The sequence below is a fragment of the Ceratosolen solmsi genome, unplaced genomic scaffold, assembly GCF_000503995.2.
Source record: "Ceratosolen solmsi marchali unplaced genomic scaffold, CerSol_1.0 scaffold35, whole genome shotgun sequence".
Classification (NCBI taxonomy): Eukaryota; Metazoa; Arthropoda; class Insecta; order Hymenoptera; family Agaonidae; genus Ceratosolen; species Ceratosolen solmsi.
Genome location: NW_011948423.1, coordinates 7,186,655 through 7,205,925, shown reverse-complemented (window position 1 = coordinate 7,205,925; position 19,271 = coordinate 7,186,655). Strand labels below are relative to the sequence as shown.

Sequence of the window (19,271 nt, the reverse complement as noted above, 5' to 3'; positions counted from 1 at the left end):
AACCACTCACTCCGCGCCGCGCACCTTCAACCGACAACTTTTACAATATCATATGATAGCTGCACTTAATACGCTGACATAGAAGCGCTACTTCTCACCTTACCGACGATCCATCAAATCCTTATAGCCCAGCCGCTTCCAACGCCAATCCCCATCACCTCCCCCCCCTCCATACATTTATCCCACAAATACCGTAAAAAACGGGCTCGAGTCGAGTGGGAGGGACAGCGACTAAGCTATTACGATAGGTAGAAGGAGTGGCGGTCGTGGGGTAGCTGCGCCCTCGTGTGCCGGGGCGAAAGGCCGCACCGAGAGTAAAAGCAACGTCCTAGCCACGACGAGGGCTGAGAGCCGACTCGGACGAAGGCGAAGGGCGCCTGCATCAAGATTCGAGCGCGCCGGCTCACCGGACGGACAAAGAGCCGCCAAAAACGGACCAAGGGAATCGAGTCTCCGTGCGTCTGCGCGCACTCGGAGAGTCGGGAGCCCCTCTACTCCTACGCCGACGGCCGTGCGCCGACCGTCCGACTGCCGAGTCCCAGAGATAAGCTCAGCCGAGCTCCTCGCGAGTAGTATCGGCAGTAACGTTGGCTCGCTCCGAGCCGAGAGACGCCTTTGCCCGCGCGGTTCTTCCGCGCCGCCACCGCCACCGCCACCTTTTACCGCCACCACCAACGCCGTCCCCGCTCTCGCTCGTCCTCCACCCCCTCACATCCCGCCACTGCGATCAAGACCACGACCGCGACCACGAGCACGACCACCCCCTACCTCTACGGCCTGCTAACGGCACTCCCCCGGACTTGCCCAACCCCCTCATCCGACCCTCCGATCGCCTGACCGTACACCCGGTGATTCGTGCAACGTAGCCGGCACTCATCCCCGAAGTCGAGCCAGAGGACGAACGTGCGCCGCCCCCGAGTCGACCGGGATAAGACCTCCGATTTTGAGGTTAGCCGTAGCCCAGCGCGAGTGCCTCGTTCTGTTCCTCAAAAAGTAGCAACACCAGCAGCAGGAGGCGCGGAGGAGGAGGAGGAGGAGAAGGAGGCGGAGGCGGAGGAAGCGAAGGAGGCTGAGGAGGAGGAGGAGGCGAAGCAGGAGGGAAGTGCGGGCAACCGCCCGATGAGATGAGAGTCGTCCAAGGTCCTTCCGGACCAAGCTCGGACTTTGCGGCTTGGCAACAACGGCGAGATCCCTGCCTCCACGACCTCGATAAGCGAGCTTGAGCTACGACCGGTGCACGAGTTGAACTCCGTCCTGGAGGCCCTCGAGGCCGGATCAGCTGTTCTACGGGGACGCGACATCGCTTTCGAGCCACTCGAGAGCGCAGGTACGTGACGCCAATCTCCTCGGCCCACATGCGCGTCGCGGGCTACCACCCGCCGCCACCCGTCACCCACCATGCGCGACCTCCGCTCCCAGGCGATCCTATTCGAGGCTCCTCCACCCACGGCACCACCTCCCCCGCCCATTCCGCTGACCCACCTGCCGAGCCGGCCCAATTTATCCTACACCCTCCTTCTCTTCGTCCCACCGTTTCTGCCCTTTCGACCCCTTGCCGTAGCCACCGCCACCACCGTCACCACCACCGTCACCTCCATCGTCACCACCACCGTCATCACCACCACCACCACCACCTCCACCTCCACCTCCACCTCCACCTCCACCACCATCAGAAGCGTCTCCAACTTTTTTCATTCTGGACAATCGAGCTTACGAACTTACGCAGCAGCTTCTCTTTATTCCAAGCTATTTCTGATTTCGGACATTTTCACTAATTTTGACAACACGCTGGAAAGTCGCCCAGATATTTATTCATTCTGCACCACTGTCCAGTCAATATTTAAAAACATCCATTTTCGAGATGATGACACTTGGTACGCAGAAAATGCTGGGATGCTCAAATGTCCCATCAAGAAGCAAAGTTGCTGTACGCAAAATGTCTCATTTCATCCGTCCTATCTTTCTCGGAAAATAATATTAAACCCCGCCGCACCGGTGCTACCAATAATTCAATTTCAAACATTGTAATGAAATATGTAATCATCCTATTGTATTTAGGGCGTCTTGCCAAATGCCTCGCGAACCAGCGAAATTCGCAAAGCCGAGGAATAGAAAAACACGCGCTCTTTTGGCTTACGGAAATAATGTTTTCTTTGTCTCGTAAAACGTTTGGAACGTTTGCTTAAATTTGCGATATCGTTCGAATTTAACTTTACTGCTATCAAGCCAATAATACTCTTACATATTATTGTCATCGTCGTCGTCGTCGTCGTCGTTGTTGTTGTTGTTGTTGCTTTTGTTGTTGTTGTTGTTGTTATTATTATTATTATTATTATTATCACTATTACTAATAAGACTATTACTACTAATACTAACATTACTACTGCTATCACTACTTCAACTTCCACTACTACTACTACTACTACTACTACTACTAATACTAATACTACTAATACTACTACTAATACTACTACTATTAATATTATTACTACTATTGGTGTGACTTGGAGAAATTACAATAAATACTGCGCACATTATATATTCATCTAAATTAATGTATGCGATACAATAAGTTTTGGACTGCTAATAATTTGCAAATAATTACGACTGCCAAGATAAGAAAATGACTGCACCTAAGTAATAAGTGTTGAGACGTGAGTCAAGACTCTTGAAACTCGTTCATTATTACGTAAGAAATAAATTGTTTTTCTTTTGGCATATATCTAAAAATAATAATAATAATGATGATGATGATGATGATGATGATGATGATGATGATGATGATGTTGACGACGATGACAAAGTCTTTCAATGTATATGACATTAAATTTTAAGAAAATTATTATCAAAAATTCCTGAATATTTGTAAGACATCAAATTGACAATTATCTATAATTTCAATAAAATCAGACAAATATCACATAAATGTAATATTAAATATAATATCTTCTATATTATTTCTCTAATACTGGTCATTTCCACATCCGTATTCGAATTATTTAAAAGTTTATTTTAGCCGAAGAAATTAAAGCAGTATTATATATATATATATATATATATATATATATATTTTTTTTGTTTTTTTTTTTGTTTTAACGCATTAATTATACATTACACATGCACGTGATATAAGCTAAATGTATAAAATAACTGCACGATCACAAAAAACAAGTTTGAGCGAAGTTTTACCATTCCCACGAATTTTGACGAGCTCAAGTTTGAACTCGTATACGATACGAACATTTTTACTTGGCATTCAAATGCTAAGAGACATAAATAATACTTTTACATAAAGTTTATATTTAAGGATAAGTGTAGTCGAACGTTATATATTATATTAATTGAAAGAAACGAGCGTTACAAGATCTCGCCCTTCATAAAAAGATTAAGATTATATTTTAAAGGATAGTTTATCCATAAGAGAAAGAACATTGGATCGCTTGTAGATATTATTTTGAAGAAAATCTATTATACCACCCCGTGCTTTGTTTTTTATTTATTATTATTGTCGTTATTATTTTATCAAGCTGTTTGTAAGTTATATAAGCTCGTCACTTGGTGTACGTACATTCGATATTCACGATATTCACAAACAAACAAACAGAAATGTATATCGAACTCACAGTGGACCCTGATATTAATTTAGCTGCCTCGATGGACAATGGGTAAGCATCTCGCGTATGGGCATTCCGACTCGCTCGACCGTCTGTAATACGGCAGTATGTCGCTAAGCTCAAGCTCAAGCTCGAGCTTCACGAGCTTCGTTTCGTAGATCAACTAGTTCTCCTAAATTGACGACGCCTTCACATCCGTTAGTATTCATTCACGAATCCTCAATTTTTAATTTGAACTCGAATCGTTTTACACTTTTTCCCCTGAGTCTGGGATAGATCGCAGTCCGATAGGAACTTTCACACAGAGGGAACTTTCCCATGACAAATTAATAGTGAAGATTACAGCGCGCACTTGATAAACGTGAGACATTACAGCGCTCGAGTACTCATTACTGGTGACAATAAAAATTGCTATGCCAAGCTAATTTTACCAACTAGCCCTGCACATTCGCATCAACGTTTGCTTATGAATATGTGACCTTTGTATGAATATGTGTCCTTTGCATTATTTAGCGATCAATCGAATAATAGTCCGATTATCGCTATTATCGCCTTACAATTTATGCATCTATTTATGATAAGTCACAAGTGCGCTCGATTATAATAACAAATAGAAATATTATCTGGAAAGAGCCGACGACGATTAGCGTTATCAGATTGCAGCGAATGAGTTTGAAGTTTGCGCATCTAGATCGCAATATTAATGATATTTCATTATCTTGCTCGTACCCATCGATCGCTCTAGATAATTCACCTAATAATCTAAATGTGAAAGAGAGTGCAATCGATGGCACGATAAAAATGAAAAGAAAAGAAAAATTATGCGTCAGCGTAATAACGACGACGAGCAACAAATAATTGCTGTGTTTATCGTGGAGCGGGGGGAGGGGGGGGGAGTAGCGACGTTAGTACCGGTCGAAAGTACGGAACGCCAAAGATACACGTGGGAACTAGATGGAGAATGTGTGTGTGTGTGCGCGCGCGACCGCGCGTGCGATGCACGTGGAAAATTCAGCACGCGAAGATTCGCGGCAAAGAGGCGCCACGAACGCGGAAAAGGAAAAAGGTAGATGCATCGTCGGGGACGGGTAACACGATATCTCCCGGCCTCGGAATTATTACGCAAGTGGCGTCGTGAAAACACTCGGGATGGTGGGGAGGGGATGCCGATGGGAGCTGGGAGAGGGGGGGGGGCGAGAGAGGAGAGATAGGGCTGATGTAACGGCGCCGACCCGGAGTCCTCTGACCTTACCCCGACATTCCCGTCCGCACGTGGCCGAGCGCTTCTAGAGCTTCCCCGAGTCGCAAGTCAAGCAGAGGTGAGACGTCGAGGCCTCCTCCTCGAGATAAGCGACTAACGCAGGTGTACATGCATGCTGGACTGCAATGTCGCTTCCTTTGCTCATTTGCCAGTATCTCAGTCACTCGATTCGACAATTCATGCTTCATCTCTGTCTCGCATTCGAGTGTGTGCAACGTCGCTATTGCGGTAGCATAGTTTCTTTCTTTCGATCGACGCACTTACAGTTCTCGTCATTACTAGTGCGCATTATGTAACCGGCAGAGCAAAGCAAACGCGCTAAAAATTAATCGGCTTTAGGTTGTCAGCTCATTTTTTATTTGTCATGTTGTTTCGTTGTTGTTATTATTTGGTTTTAATAACTTTCGATGCGATTGCGTGTATTTTTCATTTTCGGGGTAACGCTGCTGTATCGTAGACCCGTGAAAGTTATGATGAATATTTTGAGCTTAGTTTTTGGTTTAACGCTCGATACGTGTTTCTTCGTAATAACGGCCATAACGAATTCGTCGCTCAATTATAACTCCTAATTGCATTGGACTTGGCGGTAATCGACTTTCAACTTTGACTCGATAATGTCAAGGGACGAAGCCTCGAAGGTCAAACGGAAGTTAACCCGATCTAACGGAGAGTTTCATTTCCCTTGATTAGCGTCTACTAGTCCTCACCACCCCATCCCCTCTCCTAATTTCAATAAGTGTTATTAAGGGAGAGGGAGGGGACAAATAATAGGAAAGTAAAGGCTCTAAGCAGCGAGTCTTTCTCTTCGCATCCCGTCAATTCTTTAATTCGCAAAATACTTCATCCGGCCTCTTCGAAGATGATCATAAGGCTTGACCAGCAACGGGCAATAAAGACCAGCCAACTCGGAAAATTCCAAAGTCAAACTTGGGATGCGTCGTCGAGGCGACGATACCCATCCGTCGGTGCAACTATCGCTGTAATCAGACTCGCGATCCCACACCTGCCCAAAGACGAAGATAATCGATCTACCCATTCGTCCCGACGCTTTAGATCCTCCCGCTCTTCACACACCCATTACCGGCCGAGTAATGAGTAAAGGCGAGAATGCGAGTTATCGGGACACGCAAGCACAACACGTGCGATCTTCTTATCGTTTACTTGGAATTACCCGGGCGCACTCTGCCAGTTTGATTTGTCCGAATGGCTTTCCGGCGCCACAAGCTCTCTACGTCTTGTGCGCGCACGATTTAAGTCGAGATGTACGGTATTGATAAGCGTTCGTTGTCCTCCGCGTTGTCATGCCTGTTGGCAGAAAATTTCATCGAGGTGCATTAAGGGAGGAATCTTGGATCGTTCGTGAAAGGACACGTAGCTTTTCAAATAATATCAGCGCTACTTGGAAAATTTACAATCATTAAGCGCTTCGTCCGTCAATTGTTTAACCTCACTTACTTTAGAGCTTTTAAAGCTCTATTTCGTAGCTTGCACTAGCGCATTCTATTGGCTGAGAAAAATGTCGGCCAATTTATCGAAGATTGTTGTGATCGTACTAATGGTACACGGCCTTCGGCAACATATCGACAAATTCATTTAGCAAATGTTTTTCTTTTGCGTATTATAATGAGAGACATTTTATGACGAGCAACTACCTATAATGTTATTTGACGACTTGATATACGCGTGTTTATTACAACTCTAAAAAATAGTCGTACGTTTTAAGCGAATAAATACTTTGTATTTAACGGCAATGGATTTATTATGCTGATGGTTATTCATTTATTTATTTATTTATTTATTTAATATTTTTTTTTTTTTTTTTTTTTTTTTTTTTTTTTTTTTTCCCTGTTCTTTTCAATATCCGTTGTGATGTGAAATTTTCCTCGTTTAAACGTCGAAAAGGCCACAATTTTGTAGGCGTAATAATTTAATATTAAGTGACGAATATAACATCATATTTCAGCGATTTGAAATTTAAATTTAATCAATGCAATTACATAATACCAATATAATATCGCTTGTGTAGTTTGATATCTGAAAAAGTTTCATTAAAATATTACATTCCTTGTGCCAATAACAACTGTAAATAACAAATTTTAGCGTTTTAGCGAATGCGCACTCGCTAGCTACTTTAAAAATGAATTTCAAAAAACCTATGAATTTCAAAAGTAAATAATTAGAAAATTAAAAAGAAACATTGAACTTTTATGGAGAAATTAGAATACGATGTTTAGCGAAGGAAGAATGTATATAATCTATGATTGTTGGAATTAATCGGTATCCTTCTGAACTTATTATCTATCTGAAATAGTCCTCATGACATTATATCGAATATTGAATTTTACTTTGCTTTAATGAATGCGCGTCACTAATTATATTGAAAATTAAAGTAATAATAATTGTATAATGTTTTGATGTTAAGATTTTTTTCCGAATTCGTTTCACTGCATATAAATATCTATTTGTATTTAGAACAATTTTTTATTTAATGGTCAAATTCTGTGACATGTTACTCGCGGAAGTCGGTAAATTCCATGCCACTGTGTCAAAGGACTTCGCGTGCTCAAAGTTATTACATATGGCCTCACTTATGCTGCCGAGGCATTTGCAAAAAAAACTTGAACGTACATTCTTACACTTAAGAATGTTGTATTAGTACTTGAGTTTTTGCCTCGAATCTTCTGCAACGATCGAATGATTTTGTAATGTCCTACCTGACAGCTTTTTTTTAATGCCTAACTCAATAATGTTTTATTATGCATATTTACGATTGTAACGGGAAGTATTAATAAACAAATACAATGAGGAAATTTTATTGCATATACATCTAGTATTTTTATATAAATATCATTGCTGAATCATTGTTTTTATTAATTTTTTAATGTAATACAAATAAAACAAGAGTATATTATAATATCGAAGAATCATGAAAAAGCCTTCAGAAATCATTTTAAAATAATTATATTTATTGCAATTTCAATAAGAAATGTATAAAAAAAATAGTTGTCCGAACTTTGCCAAGCCTTTTACAAAGATGAGTAAAGAGTGAGAAAGACTGAGGTAAGTGAGAAACTTTGAAGAATCGAATGGGGCATCGATGCTTGTTTTATTTCAAATTCGATTAACTCTAAAAAAAAGCAAACATAGTCATCTCAGTTTCTCATCTGTCTGTCATATCACCTTAATATACAATGTACATAACGATTGATTTGGCCATTGAAAATGATTTTACAAGTATATACGTTAAAATTAAGGCGAATTTAATAATATTTCAACATACAGCATTTTGCCTAATTTACAAATTTTCTATAAAAAAAAAAAAAAAAAAAAAAAAAAAAAAAAAAAAAAACGACCGAATAAATAACCGATCGAAAACTTCGTCATATATCTTATGCAATGACAAGGATCACCTTTATTCGTAGTAAAAATACAATTGTACTATAATTAAATTGCAATACTTTTTCATTATTCAGTTTATGCATTATATAGCGATTTATTATGCACGAGTCATTTGATCGATTTGTTAAAATTTTAGCCTTCAAAACGAATTCAAATTAAATTCTAAATAAAAAATAGGGTATTGTTTAATTTTGATGGATCTGATGGATTTTTGAGGTAGATATTTCGGTTTGTTGCTACCTAAATATACAAAGAAAAAACAATACTGTGCAATTATCAGGAATTTTTATTTGTAGAAGTAGGTTATCATTATAATCCAAGTTAAGTTGTATGAATTTCATGGAAACTGTGCCATCGTTAAGAATTATTTATTTCTTTATAAATGAGTTCGAAGGTAATGAAATATGCAATGAGCGTCAATTGATCTCGACTTAAAATAAATTTATTATCGATGTCGTTATGGAAATCAGCTCAAATTTTACGAAATTCATGATGCTTTGGCGTTAATGTAGGGTACTTTTTTTTTTCTTTTAGTGAAAGTTAGCATGAAAAGATAATATAAATAATAATTATAGGAATTAGTAATATAGATTGTTGCCGATTTATGTATAACTGCTGACAAAAAATGGACATATTATACATTCTTAAACAAGGTAATAATTAAAGCAGTCTACTGTAACTAGTGAAAGTATGCAAAAGAGCGAAGAATTATTTTGTTGGCCAGAAAATAACGAGCTTTGAGAGCATCTGGGATAATGATAAAGTATTTTTGATTGTCTATTGAAAGTAGAGGTGAATAATAACATGAGCTTATCGTGAAAAATTATTAGACAATGCACGAGTAGATTAGATAAAAACGACAGCTCTCGTCGGAAAAATCTTCATTACAACATTTCGCCCTTTGAACATCCTAAAAACAAAAACAATATGTTTTTTAAGATTTAAAATTTCTTTTTTATCTGCTCCCATTTGCCAACGTATCTCTAAATTACTCGTTCCATTCTGAAGTCTCAAAAATTTTCTTGTTACAACAAAATATTTACTAAACAGAACAATGTTCTAAGCTATAAATAAGAAAAATCTAAGTTGAGGTATAACTAATACCAAAACGATATAATATTGGTAATTGTGGGAAAAAAATTAATTTTTTCTTATCAAATTTACTAAATGACTCTTGTATATATTTTTATACAATTTAGATAATTTATTTGTAGAAGAATTATTTCTGTTATATATATATATATATATGTGTGTATATATATATATATATATATATATATGCACATTTAAATTATTTAACACGTACTTATAATGGAACTCGTAAAGTATTGAGTCAAGAAAAACGTAACTATAGAGCATATGATGAATTATAATTAATTAATCCAATATTAGTTAATGTATGAAACCGTACAAGTGGATCTTAAACAAATAAAATACAAAATTATTGAAAAATATATTGCTTTTGATAATTAAGCACAAATTTATTAATTAATGCGATTACTTTTACTTTTTCATCTGCTATCGAATTCCCACAGACCTAAAGGCTTATTGAGCTTGACGAGAATCTATCACTAGAAATGTTCTAAATTTTTGACAGATCTCCCCTCGTACCGACCGTCATCGCGAAAATTCACCCTCCATCTGGTTAAGTCGTTGCGCTTCACGTATACTGACAGGACAGACAGAAAGAGAGCGCTCGAGATATATAGATATAGATAAATAAATGGGATGGAGGTAGGGAATGTACATGTCCCTTAAAAAGCCTCTGAACTCACTGTTCTCTTCAATTTCTTTGTTTTTAGGCAAGGAATTACTCCGATCGACGAGACTATCCCAAGGGGAAATAGCTTTTGATGAAAAACAACCTTCTTTATTTCGTTATCGAATGGAACTCGATCCATATATAAGTAGACAATTAATAAATTGACGATGATCCATTCTTTAATTTAAAAAGTAATTGACGAGCGCATTGAAACTTTCAACTGTTTCAATACTCCTCTTTCAAAGAAAACATAATTTTTCTTTGTATAAAAAATATTTTTGACATGAAATCTTTGGAAATGTAGATTTCAATTATCGACAGAAACTGACTTTATAACATCCGTGATATATACTTGTCATTCTATTTTTAGTTGTTAGAACTTCATGACTCAAGGAGGATTATATTTCGCAGCTGAACATAGACCAATTTCAATTAAGCTCTTAATTCAACTAATTCTAAGCTAGAATGAATGAATTAAATTGAGCAAAGAAAAAAAAAATAATCTTCGCGCAACAGTAGTATGCGTTAATGTAGAAATTTTAATAAGTAAGAGCAAGTAACCGGTCGGATAAGATAAATTTGTCAAATAATTAAGATACCCTAAATTTTTTACTCATAATATTATAAAAAGAATACTGCGATTATTTCTCAAAGAATTGAAAACTTCAGCACACATAATTAATCTTGCCCGGTAGAGTGAGTGACTCGCGAAGCACTGGATAAATAACAAAACATCTCTAAATTACGATTCACGAGATTTTTCGACCATAAAATAATAAGGTAGAAGTCGAGCAATTGAATATGAAGACGCGACCCAAAAAGCTTATAGACGATGAAATTGCAGTAGCGTCGAAAGCTAAGCTTGGAAGACGAAAAAAAAAGGGAGGAGAAGGCTGTTGTAGCATGGGGGAGAATCGAAAAGGGAAAATAAGAAAAAGAAGGATATAGTCACATAGGATGCACCCTCGTGTACTTCAGCCGCTTGACGAGAAGAGTAATACGCCTGCGCATTATCGATCTACCTTCCGACCGTGTCGACACACACACGTACATACAATCAACTCGGCATATAAGCAAGCTCCCCCATTCCCATTTACAAGGCTAGATTTTCTCCTGGCATTGGCGAATAAACGCGCAGATCTCTCGAAAATGTCATGACTATTTATTCTCGCTATTTCCTCCACAATTCCACAATATTAGCGATAAAAGTCCACGGTGTACTCTCTATTGTAACTAGATTAAGAAAATACGCGCTATTATCTCAATGTGGAATGATGAGCTTGATTAAAACAAAATGTCCTTCTGGAAATAGTCATGATATTATTAAAATTAGAAGAATATTAGTAGAATTATTGGTTAGGCGGTTAATGGCGATGAATCGCTAAAAATAGGGTCTATGAATATTTATTCTAGTTGCTTCTATACAGATCTTCAATCTGTGATTTTTCTAATTGATTTTCAAATATATATAATATTAATGGGAAAAAAATATATTACCATTCGATAATACGAGTACATAGATTTTATTTAATTTATTTTACACATTTTATAATCAACAGTGCCTCTCCTAAAGAACTATTCTATCAAATATAAATATTAACGATCTATGTTTATACGTTCTAGTGAATGTTTGCATTACAAAAAAATTTATTAGATAATAGAGATAATTACAAATGCGTTTTTTATTTATTTTTTATGTTTCTTTTTTTTTTTTTTTTTTTCTTTTCTTTCTTTCTTTCTCTCTTTTCTTTGATTGCGTGCATTGCTTTAATTAATAATATGAAAGCTAATTTAACGCAATGCTTATTATAAAGGAAAAATGATTGACCATTTTAATTGCAAAATATTTCCAGCTATTATACGTGGCGATAAAACAATATATTTGATTATTTTAAAATGTAAACAGACAGTCTGTATTAAAACTAACAATATTTATTCGTAATTTATTGGTTTTAGTTTTCTGCCAGTGTAAATTGTACGTTGTCAAGTTTATATTATTCAATATAATATTTTTAAGTTTTTAATTGAATAATTGCATTTTGAGATTCATAATATTTGCTAGGTTAACGAATGTCAATGTGAGCGTATAATTTTTTAAATATTTTAACCAACTAATCTTTGTGTAAATGACAATATTTATAAAAAAATTGTTATCAAATATAATATTATGAAGTTGGTTTTTTTTTGTATTTTTAGTTTTTGTTTTGTTCTTTGAAATAATGCTCATCTAAGATTTATTATGCATACTTTTTATTTATAAAAAAAAAAAAAAAAAAAAAAAAAAAAAAAAAAAAATGAATGGCAAGTTAAATAATTATATTGCAGACGATTAAACTTTGGACTATTAACAAATAGACATTGAAATTTTCATTTCTCGTTGCTTGCTCGTAAGTACTTTAACATACCATTAAAATAAAAATATATGCTCTTGAAAATTAGTAATGTACATTTCCTTTTTTCCTTTCTTCCTCGGTGCAATAGTTTGAATAAACGATACAATTGTCAGATTATTAATTCAAAATTATATAGAGTAAAACTGAATAAGGTCGATAATAAATTAAGCTTTCCATTTAATCCATCCAATTAAATGATAAATGAAAGAAATAATGAACATCTGCCGATTTGTTTTATTGAACAACAATCTAATAATGTAGAATCAGTAGAGTCAATTTTCCAAACGTCGTCTCAAAATGTAATTTTTTTTCAACCTACTTAATCTAATTGAAAATCGCATATTAAAATGAAATAATGCCTCTGGGGATCTTGACACAGAGAATATATATTGCAAGTGGAATGTAGGTGGGTGGGCGTTGTAAAAGTCCGCTGGTCCCTGACGAGCACAGAACAAGACCTAGTGACATATGGCGCGTAATGAAGGTTGTATCGAGCTTGCGGGGTACGACGTTTTCAAGTTTTCACATTAGGCAGTTGATGTTGACCGATATTTTACGGGCTTCCGAGTAAAATCGAGTAGTTGTCCTACTGGAGAGGACGCTCGTGCACGTCAATGTGATCCCGCCTAGATGATGTCCATTCGTGCCCATGCATACCTAAAGATTTACGCGGCCGTATTTTCTGACCGAATTGCGTATAGTGAAGTGGTGTTGTAGGGAGCTGCGATGCGGGAAAGCACGCGCGGACGCACGCACGCGCACACACGCGCACGCACACACACACATACACACATACACACACGCGCGCGCACACACGCACACACACGCACGCACACGCACACACACACACACACACGGCCATAACTTCTCAAAGCTGTTCGCGTCGTTGTTTCTCCTATTCTAGAACCTCATGAATAATTTTATGAATAAGCTGCATTACGCATCTACCTGGCTTTGTAATTTATGGTGTTTCACTTTCTTTGATGCACTCGTTTGTACAAAGTTATATACTTAAATAGACACGATTACTTTCTAGCCCCTATAAAACGATAATAAAGCAAACCACCCACTGCACTCGAATAATTTATATATTAAGGTTGTAGGATGTACATCTAATGCACTTTGCGACGTTATACGTTCGAGAAGGCCTTGACAATTCTCAAGTATTCGCCGTAATCCTACCAAATGTAAATAATATTGCATTAAGTTTTGTGTATTCTGTTGCTAGTCTTATCGAATTGAAACACGTATAAACCAACGCATCGGCTCTTGTTTACGTGACGAGCAATTAATAACGTAAGCGGCTTTGGGAAATCTTTTTCCCGGCCTGGGTGTCACGAGTATTGTTATTAAGCTTAGACATTGCGCGAGGCGAAAAAATCATCCCTATTTTGATAAACTGCTATCGATAAAATCGTCGAAAATCGTCGAAAATCGTCGACGCTGTTGTTGCTGTTGTTGTTGATATTGCAAAAATAGCAATGCACGTTTCGTACTACAATGCCTTTGTGGAATGATCGATCAAATGTCACGATTCGTATCATACTTGACCTAGAAATGCTAAAAGCTTGCCAGTTTACTAGAGAAAACATACGATGAATTAAACGTATTATTCCAGCTGCGCAATAATTTGCACTCGCATTAAAACGAAGTTACAATAATAAATGCTCGTGGTAGGTAATAATAAAAGTATTTTAAAGCTCCTAGAAACTACAAAATGTCGCCGCCTTCCGACATGGCTGCCACAGCAGTATGCGTGCACGGGTTTACTATTCGGAACGACGCAATTGCCTTGTACCTATTAAGAAAGAGTCTACTTTTATTTTTATTTTCCCACCAATATTCATAGTACCGAAAACATTTATAAATTTATGCGACGATGATGAGATAATGAACAATTTACCAACTTATCAGTTTTTAACTATTCAACTATTCCTTCCTTGATATAATTTCTACTTTTTTCCTTTTCTTTTTAATTAATCCAGGCATTTATAAAATCTTTTTACTTTCGTTAACACGACATTATTCATAGCAATAGTTGCGCGCGCGCGCCCGTACATAATACAACGTGGATAATCGATCGGTTTAAAATCAAGTGCCGAAAGCCTATTTATTTGCTTTGGTCGGGAAATATGCCGCCAAGAGTCTTGTAGCGAGCTGCCGATAACAAGTAAGCACTGCTTGACCGCTCGTCCATCATCTCGCCCATAAACTACGCAATTTTGTGGAAGAAGCCGTGGGTAAAAGTAGCCAGTCACTGATGTCGAAAAGCGACCGTGTCTCGCAATATAAATAGTAAGCAATGGCGTTAACAATGACACAAAAGCTCTCTTCGTGCTTATCGCGCGCCTCGACTTTTACCTCAGTGTGCATTTAGTGGGTATGTAATCGAAGACTTTCGACGTGAACTTGAAAGGATAGAGAGAGAGAGAGAGAGAGAGAGAGAGAGAGAGAGAGAGAGAGAAGCAGCCGGTAAGCACGAAGCTCTCGGCGTAATAGAAGTTGTCGAATGCGCGCGAAGCTCTCGCCGTAATAGAAGTTGTCGAACGCGCGCAGGTCAAAGTCCGTTAAGCCAATGCGAGGTCATCGAGCAAAAGGCCACCAATCCACCAGGTCCAAGGGCCCCATTGTGATCGGGCCATTGTCAAGAGGCCCCATCGGCGATCGAGCGAGCAGCTTCCTGCTCGATGGGAAAGCGATCGGAAATTGATGGGCGCGGCTGATGCGGGAAGGTGATCGATCTTACGCGTTACGGCTAAATTTCACTTAAATTCGACTTAAACTCCAATGCGATAATTGAGCGTGGAGGCGGTCGCGTCAATACGGTTGAGAGCGTGGAGGCGGTCGCGTCAATATGATTGTGAACGTCGTGCGGACGTTTGGGTCGACGAGGTACCCTGAAGCCTGCGATCTTCCTAAATATCCCAGTTGATTAGTTTTTTCCCTCGCACGATTCTCGCGTCTCTTCAATGGGCCGCGGCTCTGGGATTTCGAATTTCGCGGCTCTAAATAGCGACTGTCCCTCGCTTAACTTGGCGGGCGCGATGGCGAGGTTGTGTCGTGCGTTGGGATGGGAATCTGAGTTGCTGGAGGGGAGGGCTGTGGGGCGGTGGTAGGAGGAGGAGGAGGAGGAGGAGGCGGCAGCGGCGAGAGAGGCAAGTGGAATACGGAAGGGCAGGAATCGAAACAGCCTGGTATCCTTAGGATGAATGCGGATACCACGTTGGGCTTTCGTATTAGCGAGCGAGTCCTAGAATATTGCGGGCTGAAAAAAATAATCGTCCGTTCGTTTTAAAATAAACGGCCCGTGGGTACTGCGTTATTTATCGTTATTACCGAAACTTTTGCGACGCTATTGAACAGCATTCCGATGTGTTTATCAACGGGCTTCCCACGACTTTGGGATTTATAGGAAAATGTCGGCGACGTCCATCGTCATAAGATATTTGTCACGATACAATGACGCAAGGCTAATTGCGCGAATCTTAAATGAACATTTAAGATTAAGGCGAGAAAGCTCGCGGGAGAGATTGAGATGAATTTGTCAGGAAGCAAAGATATTCGTACGTCTGTTTACATTACTGAAAATTCGACATTCGCGGTGGCTTTTAAGCTTCTTGCCATTATGCGTCATTTAACGGTAGCCGGTTTCCAATTCGTATTTCAGTTTTATATATTTATAGATGATCTCGTTATGAGAATAAAAGAAATTTTGAATGCTAAAAATGTGCTCCGAATAAAAGCACCGGATTAATAGTAATGCTGCTTATGTGCACTTTTAACGGACAAGTGTCGAAAGGCCGGACGCGTAATTATAGAGCACTGACAAAAATCTCTTGCGCAATCGTAAAAGCGTAATAAAAGTCATTTTACGTCGAAGCCGTAGGGCGCTCGAGCATTCGCCATTGCCAAATATCAGCGGAGTGTCGGCTTTGTAGTCGTGTTTCTATAATGCTCGGCTCGCTCCCTCCATACTCATCTTTTAACAACGATATATACGTCCAATAAATTTCATACGAAATGAAAGAGGACAAACTTATCGGGCCAACTTCAATGTGCCTTTTCGAACATTGTACGGGATGAAGATTTCGCATAAATTAAGAAAGCTCGGAAAATGAGAATCGAGATTGCGGAGCCGCTCTTATCGCTAATTCGGATATGTTCTTGCAAAACACGTTTGCACTTAGCGCATATTCGAAATTGTCTTGGTACACTGACCCACCGACGAGCAAAATAGAAATATCTTGGCACATGAAAGTTGGAGGGACCGCATAGAAACATCCGAATTCCGACTCGCGTACAACTCGGTCGGACAGCATAAACAAAGTCGTTAGCAGATTTTTATTATACCATAAGCATCGCCTATTCATCGCTTGTATCCCCCCCCCCCCATCCACATCGTCAACCAATCCTTTACGGGCATACATAACTTCAATCATACTTTTACGTATCTCTGGAAGGCGGCTACATTTACCTTTTCTTTTTTTTAATCTTCTTTAACGAAAATCATAGTCCCTCTTACGCCGTTGAGATTAAAAACGGCGCTCGGATGCTTAGTATTTCATAAATCTCTTGCACACTATTTGTTAGGGCCTCGTTTACGACTCGAACGACTACAGAGTTCTCGGTGCGCCGTGCCCTCGAGGAGTTAACCCGAGTGACTTTGACGTTTGCGGTACGAGCATAGACGAATATTGCATTAATAGCACAGCTGTTATAATATACCGTAGAAAATCAAGTCGAGGGAGATAGAAGGAGCAGAGGCGCTTTAAGGGGGAGACGTTGGCCGCCGGAGCTATTCGGATCATCTCTCGGACTATCGCTCTCCTCCTTCTCCTCCCCGCCTCAACCACCATTTTGCTTTCTCTGTTGTACTAGAAGCGTCATTTCGGCTATTCACGCATTAAATATCTTAGGCCTTACAAACGAAATTTCTTTTTGACTACTAGAATATAGAAGTACGTAATCATCTAATTCAAGCACTTTATAATATTATCATAGTACACTGATTTACAAATTGCGCGATAATTATGATGCGCGAGTTACATATAAAAAAGAAAAAACATTAAACTCGTAAGAATTTGTAACGCGCTAATGTTAGGACACTAGTTATCAATAATGTTGACAATTTGCTCATTTATAAAAGAAATATATCATGATAATTGCATTATCGCTTCACCCAATAGCTGGCTACATTTAACCTTTTCCATTCAACCAATTGACACCTCGCACCTCTTTAAATAACAAAAGTGACAAAACGACCTTGGGCGTTTCGCTAGTTATGACGCTACTTGTCATTTATAATAATACAACGTTATTTCATATTATAAAAAGATTGTGGTGATTTATTGTAATATTACGGGGGAATTAAATTTCAATTTCCACCGCTGGGCCAATAACTCCTCATCATTCAACTCAACTATAGTTTTAAGGATCGCTATGTAAAACAAAACAAAACAACAACAACAACAACAACGACAAAATTGAAAATAAAAGAAATGAAAAGAAAAGAAAAAAAGAAAAAAAAGAAAAAAAAGGGAAAAAAAAGAAAAAAAAGGAAAAAAAAATAAAACTACCTCGATATTACCTTTAATTCTATTCGGTTGATATGTTTAAAATAGTAAACCAACTAACTATTAGATGCGTTTGGTAATGGATGAATGATCGGCTTAATGGTTGTTCTATAATTGACGTCGTGAGGCAATCTTCATTGTCTACTCGCTTGTAGAATAATGAAATAATGAAAAGTGACTTCCGTCCAAATATAACAATTAAAACGCCTCATAAATAAGAATAAAAATGAAAACAAAACAAAAACAAAATAAACAAAACAAAACAAAACCAAAAAACATATGCTATTCACAATCATTCACATTCACATCATTTCTTTCGTTAATCTGACCTTTATCTATTGTTAAAAGTTCTAAAATAAATAATAATGGCGTTGATACGCATAGATATGTGCTGGCGCTGAATCAAAATAAAGTTCAAACGAAACTTTTCGAAAATCCAAAGAAATATTAATATCTTTGGACATTATTCGATGCACACCATGCAGAGTGCATAAATTGAAATGTTTGCAGAAAACTTGAGTTCTTAACATAATACGCCCCCCCCCCCACCCCACCCCACCCCACCCCTCATCCCCCACTACCAAGCCATACGTATTATGAAAATTATTAAAAATTTAGATGACGGAGAAATACGTCGTATTGAAGAATCCATCATTTCATCGATAAGCAAGTGAGAATATATGTGGTTCAAAAGGTATAAGTTCATGGCGAGCTTAAAGCGCGTTCTACACGCGGCACAAATCATTAATTTCAAGGATTGAAAGTAACGTCACGCCTGCCAAAGATATCAAAGCGCATGAATAAATGCTGCGCCCCTATCGATTCATAAACTATTTAATTCGAACTCCTAAGGTCACAACCACCGACAGTAACGGAGACCCCACACAACGTCTACGTTATAACGAATCCCCCTTTTATTCTTCCTGCCTCGAAATAAGAGGGAAAAATAAGGCGCTGCGAGGACACACAGGAAATAATACGAGACGGGGAGTTTGTGGCGCGCACCGCTTGCATTTTCGCTAAAATCATTGCGTGCTTGCGTCAGATAACGGAGTAAAAAATTCGTGCGACACCACACTTTCTGCTGCGTCTGCGCACTATCCGAGTATTTGTGAACACGCGGGACAGACGACTGTCAGACCGAAAATGTCGGTATGGCGGTACGTTTCGTGATTCGGGGGACCCTTGCATGGACAATTTTCATACATTTTACCAAGTTATTGCGTCGTGAACGTTTCTCTCTGTCTAACGCTCCCATAAATACCATCG

General features: G+C 38.6%; 1 protein-coding gene across 1 annotated transcript in view; it reads left to right on the top strand.

Annotated features, from left to right (window-relative positions):
• The first annotated feature begins 1,082 nt into the window (after positions 1-1,082).
• LOC105362428 (POU domain, class 4, transcription factor 2-like) overlaps positions 1,083-19,271 on the top strand; it is a 36,196-nt gene continuing 18,007 nt past the window's right edge. The window contains exon 1 of the mRNA XM_011499869.1: positions 1,083-1,327. The gene's annotated coding sequence lies outside the window, so the exon portion shown is untranslated. The remainder of the gene's footprint in view (positions 1,328-19,271) is intronic.